At 41.5% G+C, this 12,478-nt stretch overlaps 1 long non-coding RNA gene across 5 annotated transcripts in view; it reads right to left on the reverse strand.

Moving 5' to 3' along the window:
• The window catches only part of LOC132011811 (uncharacterized), a 170,664-nt gene extending 158,198 nt beyond the window's left edge, over positions 1-12,466 (reverse strand). For all 5 annotated transcript variants that reach the window (XR_009402440.1, XR_009402439.1, XR_009402438.1 and 2 more), the window contains exon 1: positions 12,018-12,466. This is a non-coding gene — a long non-coding RNA (uncharacterized LOC132011811). The remainder of the gene's footprint in view (positions 1-12,017) is intronic.
• Between the last annotated feature and the right edge of the window lie 12 nt (positions 12,467-12,478).

Raw genomic sequence — 12,478 nt, forward strand, 5'->3', positions numbered from 1 at the left:
ACGATGAAATCTTATATCTACACAAAAATGTGTCCATGAATGTTCATAGCAGCATTATTGATAACAGTCAAGAAGTAGAAACAACCCAAACTTCAATCAACTAATGAATGAATACATAAAATATGGATTGTACGTTCAGTGAAATATTACTAGGCAATACAAAGGAATGTGTGTGGTGTATGCTGCAACATGGATGGCCTTTCGAAACATCATACTAAGTGAAAGAAGCCAGTCATAAAACACCACATACTGTGTGATTCTATTTACACAAAAGGTCCAGAATAGGCAAATCTATAAAGACAAAAAGTGGGGAGCCTGGGTGGCTCAGTGGACTGGGCATCTGATTCTTTGATTTTGGTTCGGGTCATGGTCTCAGGGTTGTGTGACAAAGCCCCCAGTCGGGATTCGTGCTCAGCGGGGTATCTGCTTCTCTCTCCCCTCTCTCTCTGGCCCTCCCCATGAATGTGCTCTCTCTCTAAAATAAATTAATTAAATTTTAAAAAGACAAAATGTTCACTGGTTGCCTCCGGCTGGAGGAGTGGAGAAGAATGGAGAGGGTTTGCTAATAAGTACAGGGTTCCTTTTGGGGGTGATGAAAGTTATCTAACAGAGGTACACATACTGTGAACACACTAAAAACCATTGAGTTATGTACTTGAAATGGGGGAATTGTGTGATGTGTGAATCATAAAAATTTTTTAAATAATAAGTCCTTTGTTAAGTTTCCGTTTCAGGGGAAGAATTAAATCCATATCATAACTCTGTTTGGGGTACTTTACCTAAACTACTTACAGTGTTCTAGAGCTGCAGTTTTCAAAGCATGGTCCCTGAGCCAGAGAAATCAGGGTCCCCAGTAATTTGTTAACAGATTCATGGCTCCTGCTCCAGAACTACCAAATCAGAAATTCTGGGGTGGTACGAGCAACACTTGTTTCAATAAGGCCTCTAGGTAATTCTAATGCTCCCTGAAGTTATTCGACCCACTTCTTAGGAGGAAATGAAGATCTCTTTCCCTAAGACAAATCTGACTGTACAAAATTCCTATACCACCTCCACCCTCACTGTCCCGACCACAGTCTTCTTAAATAATTATGCAGGGCTCCTCTGCTCTTTTCCTTTCTTCTTTCTCCACACATGCCATTAAATCATGGCCTGCTCTGTGTATTACTACACACTCCCACCTCTCTGACCTCCTTTCTCTATGGGGCCAGGCTGATAGAAGTAATATTCCAATATCTGGGTTCAAGGGAAGCTAGGAAATCCCACTTCTTCGTCTTGAGACCTCAGGCACATGGAAAACGCGGTCTCCTACTAGAGCATGCTGCATGGCCCCATTTGGTATTTGATTCCCAATTTATTAGTGTCGCTCTTATATACAGCTCCCTTGAAACTCTGGGGAGAAGAGGTGTTCATCAGGCCAGGATAGAGATATGCTGAGTGACTTATAATAATGCCAAAATTTCACTCTTAGTCCCAAGTACCCACCACCATGACATTTACCAAATCTTACTACATTTACCTGCATACCGAACACCCAAACTTCTTATATCAACTTACTTTGTTTCCCCTCACCTCCACCTAGAGGATGGGCATGGTTGGTGAACAGCCATGGATAATGACCTTTATGTGCTCACTGTAGTTTGCCGGAAAACTCGAGGGCATATGCAGATGGTCTAGGGTCTTGGAGAGTCAGTGGTGGAACCAGTGGCTTTAGGCAGCATAGCTTCAGGCCCAACCACTACTAAACAGTAAACCCCTTGTCTAAATTCTACATATAGGTCATTCACCCTCACATGGCTCATACCAGGGTGTAGGTGACTTCTATCAGCCACGTTTAATGTGCACACATATGTGTGTATATACTATATCCAGAGACATGGAAATAAATCTCTCACCAGCTCCCTTTCCACACCAGAAAATAGAAATAGAGAAAAATTAAATAACTGCAAACCCAGAGCTAAGTTATCAGAAACCAAATTAAAGCTATTGGCGTTTATATTGAAACATCTCTACCTCTGAAATCTCATTTCTTGCAACTTTCCATATAGGATCCTGTGTTGTATTATTTATAAGAGAATTATAAGAACCATTTCACAATATATGTAAATGAAACCATCACGCTGTATGCCTTAAATGTATATGTCAATTATTTCTCAATAAAACTGGAGGAAAAAAAAGAAAATAATATTCTGTCCTCCCTTGACAGCATTTTCTGGCTGCAGAAACCACTGCAGCCATGAAGTAACAGAATGATTTCGGTAATGTTTCCATAGCTACCTTGCTTCGAAGTGTGGTTTATTCTGTCTTAAAGTCTACTGACCTATTTGTGTTCTTATTTAAAGTATTTTCAATCTAATCTCTTGTCTGCCTATTATTGTCTACCATTCTTGTAATTCCCATATTTAAGGAGGTCCTGGATGCATAAATATATGGTAAGCAGGCCTTCCAGTTACACAGAATAACGTGATGCTTTTTTTTTTCTTTTTTTTTTTTCTATTGCTTTCTCATCTGATGTGTGTTCCTTGTGTCCTGCCCTTGCATCCTAAGGAAATGTTCCCGAGGTTTTGGGAGGTAAAGCCTGTTTAAGGTGCACTGGTGCCCTCTCGTGGTCGCTTGTGGGTCCTTCCTGGAAGCCTCTTCCACAGATAGACAGTTGTCTTGAAAGAAGTTAATGAGAAATGATCACTCAAAATGCCATTGCTGATTGTCACAGCTTTCCTTCTGCCCATGTTTTTTGCCCCCTACAGGCATGAGGTTTCTCTAGGATAGGCAGGCTCTTCCGGGTGGTAGCATAACCCTAAGGGTTACAGGACTCTGCCCTTCCTTCCAAGGCAGAGGTCTCATTACTAACGAATGCTGTTCAAGGGTTAAGCCATGGGAAGTGACCCGGACCACATCTCAAAAGAAGAGGATGCACCAAACAGCTCTCAGAAAGGCTCTGAAATGAAGGCAACCCACAGAAAAGGGAGATGAGGCTTCATCTCCCCAGAACATAGCCCACCCTCAAAAGAGAAAGAAAGCTTTTTAGAAGCTAAAAAAAAATGAAGCTCCAGTTCTGGGTGAAAAATCAATCCAAAACAACCAATAAAATTTTAATTGATTCAATGCAACTAACTTTTTTTCCAATAAACATGATAGGAATGATACACGATCCCATCATTGTCCAATGTGGTCTGTGTCCAATGCTTTCTGTGATGGTGGAAGGTTCTCTGTCTGTGCTATCCAATACAGTAATCACTACATGGACCACTGAGCATTTGAAATGTGGCCAGTGCGGAAAAAAAAAAATAAATGTGGCCAGTGACGCTGAGAAGCTGAACTTTGTACTTCATTTCATTTTAATTAATTCAAATACCGCGTGGGCTAGTGGCCACCATTTTGGATGACACAGGTTGAGGGGGACAGACAACCACAATATAAGCAGAGTTTATAGTACAGGAAAGTACAAAGAAATATCCATGGTGGGGAGGACAAGTTGAGATGATCAGAAAAGAATCCTAAAAGACCAGGCATTTGAGCTACACCTTGAAGAATGGAGCCAAGAATGTACTAAGGAACTCTTTCTTACTAGGCAGAGATGCTAAGGAATGCATTCTAGCTGGCAGAAATAGTATGCCCGATAGCATGGAGGTGGGAGACTGTACGTAAGTGTCAAGGGAACAGAGGTGTGGAATGTGAGGTGCCTGTGGCTGGAAGAGCTACCGGAAGCATCCATAGAAATGAGGAATCTGAGGTCTTGCCTGCCTTGAAGGGTATTTTGGTTAAAATCAATAGTCAGTAGAACTATACTAATCTCTCCAGAGGCTAGGAGGGAAAATGGGAGCCTGTTCTAGCACTAGGGTTCTGGGGCAGAAGTCACTGAGGTTTGCCATCAGAGTTCTAGTTTAGGTTTATTAGCCTAATGGCTGTGTGTGGAGAAGTTACAGGGACCAGGCCTCAAGACAGAGTATCAGCAGAGAATCGTTGTAACAGTTGGCCCAGTGACAAACAGGGAAGGGACTTCATCAGAATGAGGGAGACCCTGGCCCCCCAATCTCCCACATATGATACATCAGAACTATCATGCTGCTCTAACCATAGTGAAGCCAAAGACTCAGAACAGCTTCATACCCTAAGACACATGCCATCCAGCAAGCAAAAATTAATTTCAAAATAATTTGAGTTCTTTCTTGCATTTCTCAGACACCTTTGCACAGCCTCCATTCATACCCAGGCACCTTGAAGGCCACAGCACTCAAAGAAATTCTCCTTCCTCTCCCATCTACTTCACTCATGCCCCACAGCAGCTCTCACATGTCCCCCTCCCCACACCCTCAAACTGCATGGGAAACTTTTCCATCACTAGGTCCTGAGCTTTCTGTGTTTCTTCTTTCTCTCTTCCTCTCAGCTCTCAGCTCGCAGCTCTCTCTCCATCCCCTGGTCTCCATTTTCTGCCCTTCTAAACTGCAAGGAAGTAGTTTTCTCACTGTGTAGGGGAGAGCAAGAAGCAGAGCCTGCAAAGCCAAAACAACCCTTCTTCTCTCTCTCTCTCAACACACACACACACACACACACACACACACACACACACACAAGCTTATCCCATACACAGAAAGACACCCTAGAGAGTCTGGTAGTCTACTGTCTTCACTTCTCCTCCCCCTGCTTTTTTTCCCATCTTTTTCTGGAGTAATTTCAAAGTAGGGGCCTCGGACCAGCAGCATTGCGTCACCTGGGAGCTAGTCAAAAATGCGTGCATGAGCCCTAGTCCAAACTACTGAATTCCAGGCTCAGAGGAAAGGGCTCAGGAAACTGTTTTAATGTGCCTGCCAGGAGACTCTAATCATTAAATTTGAATAATCACTGGCCTAACAGATTTGAAAGCCATTAATCTCCTGTGCCTGTAGAGGTGCTGCCCAGTGAACTTGACTAGATCCATCTGCCCCTTTTAATAAATCTTGGGACTGGGTAATGAGAAGTTTCCCAGCCAGAGACATGGCCATATTCACACTTAACCCTCCCTCCCTACAAGAGTGTTGGCTAGGGCAGTGTTTCATGACCTCTTGTACATCATGGCTAATGAGGAAAATGAGAGGATTTAGAGACACATGAGTAAACACAAGGTGATCTCCACCAGAGGTGCCCCAGTATGGGGATGACAGTATACCTGGGGATAAGCAGTCAAAAGATTTCCCTGTCTGCCTTGAAGGAAGCAAATGTGAGACCGTCTCCTAAGAGTCAAATATTGGGTTTTGTCTCACCTATACTAGGGCCCTGAAACTCAGCGAGTGAAAGCCTAACTCGTTGCCACAATCTTGCTGGTAGCCCATTCGGCCATATAAGGAGCCCCTTAGAGGGATGAGTCTTACCCATATCAATTTCGGCTTCCAATTCCAGCCCTAGGAGCTCAGATCTATACTTGGTTACTTAAACCTGTTCCATGTGATCTATTCATCTGGTCTCCCTTAGTCCTAATAGAAATACTGCTTATCAACAGGAGAATCAGAATGAGCTTTCAAGGTAGTGATGACATCCAATGTTTTCCTGACTAAACTTTGGCCTTTGGTTCTCCTGCCGCTTAGCAGACTGCCTGCTGCAGTCCTTACTCTAGTAAAAACACAGGCAGGATACACTTCTTAATAACTTGTGCACATGTATGAATCCAGCATAGAAATTATAGCTGTGGTCCACTTTACCACACATCCGATCCTGGGCGTTGGGCCGTCCTGCTCAGGAAAGCCCATCTTTGGTGAGTCTGTGCTTATACTTACTTCCTCATCAAGGCATCAATTTCAAACCACTTCTCCCCATCTCTGTGATTTCTTCATCCCCTCTTCCTTCCCTTCTTTCCCTCAGTTATTCTCCTCTTTCCCTCAGTTATTCTCCCTTTCCATTTTTTTCTTGTTTTCATACTTTTCCCATGAAGGAAAAAAAAGTAGATTACATTAGCTGACGTGTACTGGAAAGAGCACCCAAGTTGGAATCCAGCTCCCTCAATTGAACTGTCAGCTCTCTAATGATATATCTATAAGATGTAGATAATAATGCTTTTTCTCAGAGTTTATAAACAATTACTGAATGGCTTCAATGCACTGAACACTGTGCTAGGTATTGGGGATATATTAGTGATCACTAATAACCATACACTAGCAATTGTGAGAGGTACTCTGGAAGATGATACAGAGTGTCGTAATGGCATCTGGCATGAAGGTTCATCTTTTTCAAGAGGGGCTTAGAGTTGCCACAAGTGTATGACAGAACATTGTAAACAATAGGATCATATGAAAATGTAAATTATTTTTTTTAATGTAAATTAAAGGCACCTGGGTGGCTCAGTGGGTTAAGCCTCTGTCTTTGGCTCAGGTCATGGTCTCAGGGTCCTGAGATAGAGCCCCGCATCAGGCTCTCTGTTCAGTGGGGAGCCTGCTTCTTCCCTCCCTCTGCCTGCCTCTCTGCCTACTTGTGATCTCTCTTTCTGTCAAATAAATAAATAATCTTAAAAAAAGAAAATGTAAATTATAATAATTTTTATTTTGATCTATTTCTTCTCTCTCTTTTTTTTCCTCATTCCTCTTCCTTCTCTTGTTGCTTTGGTGTAGGGGGTGCCTCAAATCAATTCTAGATTCTCAAGCAAGGATTACCATTTATAGATTCAATGCAAGGTACCCAAACCAATACAGCAACTTGTATCCAAACCCACCTATATATTCAATGCAATCCTTACCAAAATTCCAATTGCATTTTCTAAAGAAACAGAAAAAAAAAATGATTCTTAAGTTTGTATGGAATCACAAAAGACCCAAGCATCCAAAGCAATCTTGAGAAAGAAGAGTAAATCTGGAGGTATCACACTTCCTGATTTCAAACTATACCTCAAAGCTATAGTGAGTCATCAAAATCATATGGTTCTAGCATAAAATCAGACACATAGACTGATGGAAAAGAAATGAGAGTCCAGAGATAAACCCATGCATATACAATCAACTAATATTTGACAAGGGAGCCAAGAATATTCAATGTGGAAAAGATAGTGTCTTCAATAAATGGTGCCAGGAAAACTGGATAATCACATTCAAAAGAAAGAAACTAGACCCATATTTTTCTCCATTGACAAAAATTAACTTGAAATGGATTAAAGACTTAAATGTAAGACCTGACACTATGAAACTCCTTGAAGAAAATATATACATGGGTTATGAAACCCTGACATTGGATTCAGCAATGTGTTTTGTTTTGTTTTGTTTTTGTTTTTTGCTTAAGACATACAAAACACAAGCAATAAGAGCAATAAAGGCAGAAATAAACAAGTGGGACTACATCAGACTGAAAAGTTTCTGCAGAGCAAAAGAAATGGTTGATCAACATAATGAAAAGGCAATCTACAGAATGGTAGAAAATAACTGCAAATCATATATAAGGGGGTTAATATCCAAATATGTAAGGAACTCCTACAACTCAAAGGCAAAGATAATAATAATAACAATCCAACTTTAAAATGGGCAAAGGACCAGAATAGGCATTTTCCCAAAGAAGACATACAGATGGCCAATGGGTGCATGAAAAGCTGCTCAGGATCACTCATCATCTGGGAAATGCAAATCAAAACCACAGTGAGATATCACTTCATCCCTGTTACAATGACGATCATCAAAAAGACAAGAAATAACAAGTGTTGGCAAAAGTGTGTAGAAAGGGGACTGACTGCATTGTTGGTGGAACATAAACTAGTATAACCACTATGGAAAACGGTACAAAGTTTCCTCAAAAAACTGGAACTGGAACTACCATATGACTCAGCAATCCCACTTCTGGGTATATATCTGAAGGAAATGAAATCACTATCTCCAAGGGATATCTTCACTCTCATGTTCATTGCAGCATTATTTACAATACCCAAGATATGGAAATAGCCTAAGGGTCCACTGATGGATGAATAAAGAAAATATAGTATGTTTAAACAATGGAATATTATTCAGCCATAAGAAAGAAATTCCTGTCATTTGTAACAACGTGGATGAAACTTGAGGGCTTTGTGCTAAGTGAAATATATCAGACAAAAAAAGACTAATACTAATATGCAAAACCCATAAAAGTCAAACTCATAGAAATAGAGAACAGAATGGTGTTTGTCAGTGCTGGGGTGTAGGGGGGAGGTTAGAGGAAATGGGGAGCTGTTGGCCAAAGGACAAAAACTTCCAGTTATAAGATGAGTCCTGAGGATGTCATGTACAGCTTGGTAACTACAATTAACGTACTGTACTATATTCTTGAAAGTTGGTAAGAGAAGAGATCTTAAAAGTTCTCAACACACAAACACACACACACACACACACACACACAACTGTGTGAAATGATAGATGTGTTCACTAAACTTATTGTGATACTATTTCACAATATATATGTATATCAAGTCATCATGTCATGCACCTTAAACTTACACAATGTTATATGTTAATTATATCTCAAAGCTGGAAAGATACGATAAAATAAAATAAAACCACTAGATATTTATACAATCAGAAAAATGCTTGGTAAATATTTAGGGAGAATGGGATGGAATACCGGGTTTGGAAATAAGGATGAATCTTCAAGAATTTTTTAAATAAGGTAAGCATTTATTCAGCATTTATTGAATATCCACACCTGCCAGATGCCATGTCAGGCACTGAAGATACAGTGAAAAAAGACATGTGCCCTTCTGGTGCTTACCCCAAAGATACAAATGTAGTGATCCAAAAGAGTACCTGCACCCCAATGTTCACAGCAGCAGTGTCCACAATAGCCAAACTATGGAAAGAGCCCAGATGTCCATTGACTGATGAATGGATAAAGAAGATGTGGTATATATATGTAATGGAGTATTACTCAGCCATCAGAAAGGATGAACTCTTACCTTTTACATCAGCCTGGTTGGAACTGGAGGATCTTATTCTAGCAAAATAAGTCAATCAGAGAAAGACAATTATCATATGGTTTCAGTTATATGAGAAATATAGGAAATAGCAGAGAGGATCATAGGGAAAGGGAGGAAAAAGAGAATGGGAAGAAATCAGGGAGGGGGACAAACCGAGAGAGACTCTTAACTATGGGAAAGAAACTGAGGGTTGCCTAAAGGGAGGTGGGGAGATGCAGTAACGGGGTGATGGGCATTAATGAAGGCACGTGATGTGATGAATACTGGCTGTTGTATGCAACTGATGAATTACTAAACTCTGTCTCTGAAACTAATGATGTTCTGTATGTTGGCTAATTGAATTTAAATACCAAAAAAAGACATGTGTCTACCCCCAGGGAGCTTACATCTGGAGGGGAGACAGCTGAGCACATAGCATACTGTGACAAGTGCTTTGACAGTGGGAAGGTCTGAGGGGAGTATAGACAAGAGGCTCCCAAACCAGCTTGGAATATCAAGGGAAGCTTTGCAGAGGAGACAAGTTGGGAGCTGGGTCCAGAAGGAGAGGTAGGAGTAACCCAGCTGGTCTAGCTGAGGGAAATCTGTGTCACCTCAAAGCAAACATAGAAAGAGCTACAGAGCAGGAAAAGTCTTTAGAGAACTATAAGGAACACATTATATAGAGAGAATATAGGGAAATATATAAGGGAAGGCATCTCAAATATTCCAAGGACCAGAATGTCTTCTCTCCCTCAAAAAGCCACAGAGGGAGAACACAAGATGGCAGTGGTGCGATGGGATTGCACAAAGCAGGGAGGCCTTGAACCGTCTGACGGAAACTGCAAATCTAAGACAAGTCGATAAGATATGGGTGCTCACTTGCCCCTTGGGGTGGGGGTTGGGGAGAGCAAAGTGACACAACATTCGTGGAGGACAAGGCAGCTCTATGTATTGAAAGCCTCAAGAATGCCCACGTTTTCTGACCTAGCAATTCAACCTGTAGAAATGGATCCTAAGTGAAGATTTTTTCTTACAACGATGTTTATAATGGCATTATTTTCGAGTGCTGAGGAACTGGAAACAAGCCAAGTAATGGTTAGATGAACTGCGGCACAGTAAAATAGCAGATGGCAATTGTAATTGTGCTCTTAAACAGCACTTAATGATAAGGAAAATCATCAGGATATAATTTCAAGTGCAAAAAACAGGATACAAAAATTGCATGTATAGCATGATCCATTGTATAAAAATGTATCTATATATGTATGTAGGTTTATGCAAAGAAAAAAGACTGGAAGGAAAAATAACAAAATATCAGCAGTGGTAGCATTCCAAGCAGTCTTTATTTTATTCTTGAGGCTTTTCTTTGTATTCCAAATTTCTATCCTATGTATTTCCTGCTATTATCAGAGAAAAATAACAGATGTCACAAAAGAATATGTTGACAGAGGCTATTTCTAGAAAATGAGGTTAAAGCTGACTTTTTAAATTCTTCATGCTATCCAAAATATTTTCCCAAAATTTTATGCTATGACTAGTTATGACTTTTTAAAAGAAATCATTGAAGAGCTGTTTTTACTAGGAACCCAGAATGCTTAGGGAACAGGCTGCTATTTTAAGAGATTCATGATTAACTCACCTGCTGAGAACAGGTGTCAGCTTAGCAGAGAATAACAGGGTTGTTTCCTCCTCTACCCCCAGCACCAGAGGCCCTCCTATTGCCCTTCCATCTTTTATGCCCCATGCACCTACCTTTGGGAATGGGAAGTCGGTACGGCTTTTGACCTTGATCTATAATCTGCAGGTTTAACTTTCTTTTGCCTTTTCTCTGTAACCTGGCATTAAGAGGGTTTGCAGGTGGCAGGGCCAGGCCGCCCATTAAGCCTAGCAGATACTCCTGGAATGCTGGGAGGGGATAGCCCACAGAAAGGGGATCTTCTAAAGTAAGTACTCGAATCCCTTTGTGTAAAGATCTCTTCTCCTCACCATTCTTCATTTTTGCACCCAATTAACTAACAACAATTTTTCAGCAAGCACATGCCTGGCAAGGAAGTATTTGAAGGCTGGATCACTTCTCCTATCTTTCCTTCTCCTCTGTGTATTAGTTAGGCTCTGTGGATTTTGAAAAGCATTCTTTTGTTGGAGGAAACAGAAGCTACACTCAGTGTCATTCTCCCATGGTCTTTATCATCTGCAAATGTTGCACAAAATTTTCCAAACAGCAGGCCTACAGCTTCCATGCTCTACTTGCCCCAAACATAGCTTAAAAAAAAAAAAAAAAAAAAAAACTTGTGCTTGTCTTTGGCCTTTTTTTTTTTTTTTTTTTTTTTAAACCACAAGCTTTGGCTTGTTTTGAGCTTCAGCCTTCCTGACACTCTTCTCACGGGTATGACAGGCCTGGGCCAGACATTAGTTCCCACTGCATCCCCATTGCCATGGGATTATGTTCACCTCAGTATCTAAAAATGTTGAATATATTTTGTTTCTCAGATTCTATACCTGGTCTATAGTGTACAGATCTTGAAGCCTATGCACACTGCTTTGAACCCATTTACTGGATGCTTCTGCCTGAAAATGTCTCTGTTTTCAGATTTCTTTTGTGCTGTGTGATAGCTGGTTTCATGGTTTTATTTCTCCCCACTCCTGCCAATTTTGGGTGGAATCTCTCAATTAGGTAGGTGTTTCCTGTCAAACAAGTCTTCCCAGACTTACACAGTGCACTCAGTAATCTTGGCCAGAGGGCTGATATCAAAAGCCACAATCTAAAACCCAAAGCCTGCTAGTTAACAGTGGGAGTAGCCAATACTTCAATTTTCATTCCTCATTATTCTTCGCAAGTGGCAACCTTTAAAATGGAGGGTGACATGTTTATAGCTTCTGCCCACCTCTCCTCTTAGCCTTCCATGTATTTTATAAGGGCTTTCAAAGCCAATAAAGATATATATCTGGCAGGGTTCTGCCAGCACTCACTCCTTCATCTATAAATCTATAGGTGTGACTACTGATCAATAGTACTGATATATACTGCTGGGTGTCAGCCACATCCTGCTTGCCTGTGTGCTCCAGCCTGACAATTCGCCCCTGTTCCCTGTGTCAGCCCATGGGGTTCCCCTGAAGGGAGTTGTTCACCAGCTCCATGACTCACCTCTTCCTCACTGGGCGGGAAGAGCCTTGGCGGTCTCCTGCCCCGGCCAGCGTCCGCCACTGCTGTGCTGTCTTGCTGTTGATGAGCGTGGAGCCTCTAGGCAGAGCACAAAGCTGCACCCTTGGCCCCAGATCTCCTCTGCAGAGTTGGGGGAGACCCAACCAAATCTTTCACCTCCCTGCAAGCAGATAGAACCCACTGTGCCTGCAACGCATACTGCCTGCTTAGGCAGGAAGCTAAGCATGTCGCGTCCTGCAACAGTTCTCTTGGCTTTCAGACTTTCTGTGTCCTTTGTGGCTCTCCCTGTTAAAATGTGCTTGCTCACCAGTGCATTCCCTAGAAAATCCTTTCATAGTTCCCTTAAGAAAACAGCTCTTATTGGGACACCTGGAAGGCTCAGTCGGTTGGGCGTCCGCCTTTGGCTCCAGTCATGATACTGGGGAGCCCGCTTCTCCTTCTGC

This window comes from Mustela nigripes, chromosome 2 (genome assembly GCF_022355385.1).
Source record: "Mustela nigripes isolate SB6536 chromosome 2, MUSNIG.SB6536, whole genome shotgun sequence".
Taxonomy (NCBI): Eukaryota; Metazoa; Chordata; class Mammalia; order Carnivora; family Mustelidae; genus Mustela; species Mustela nigripes.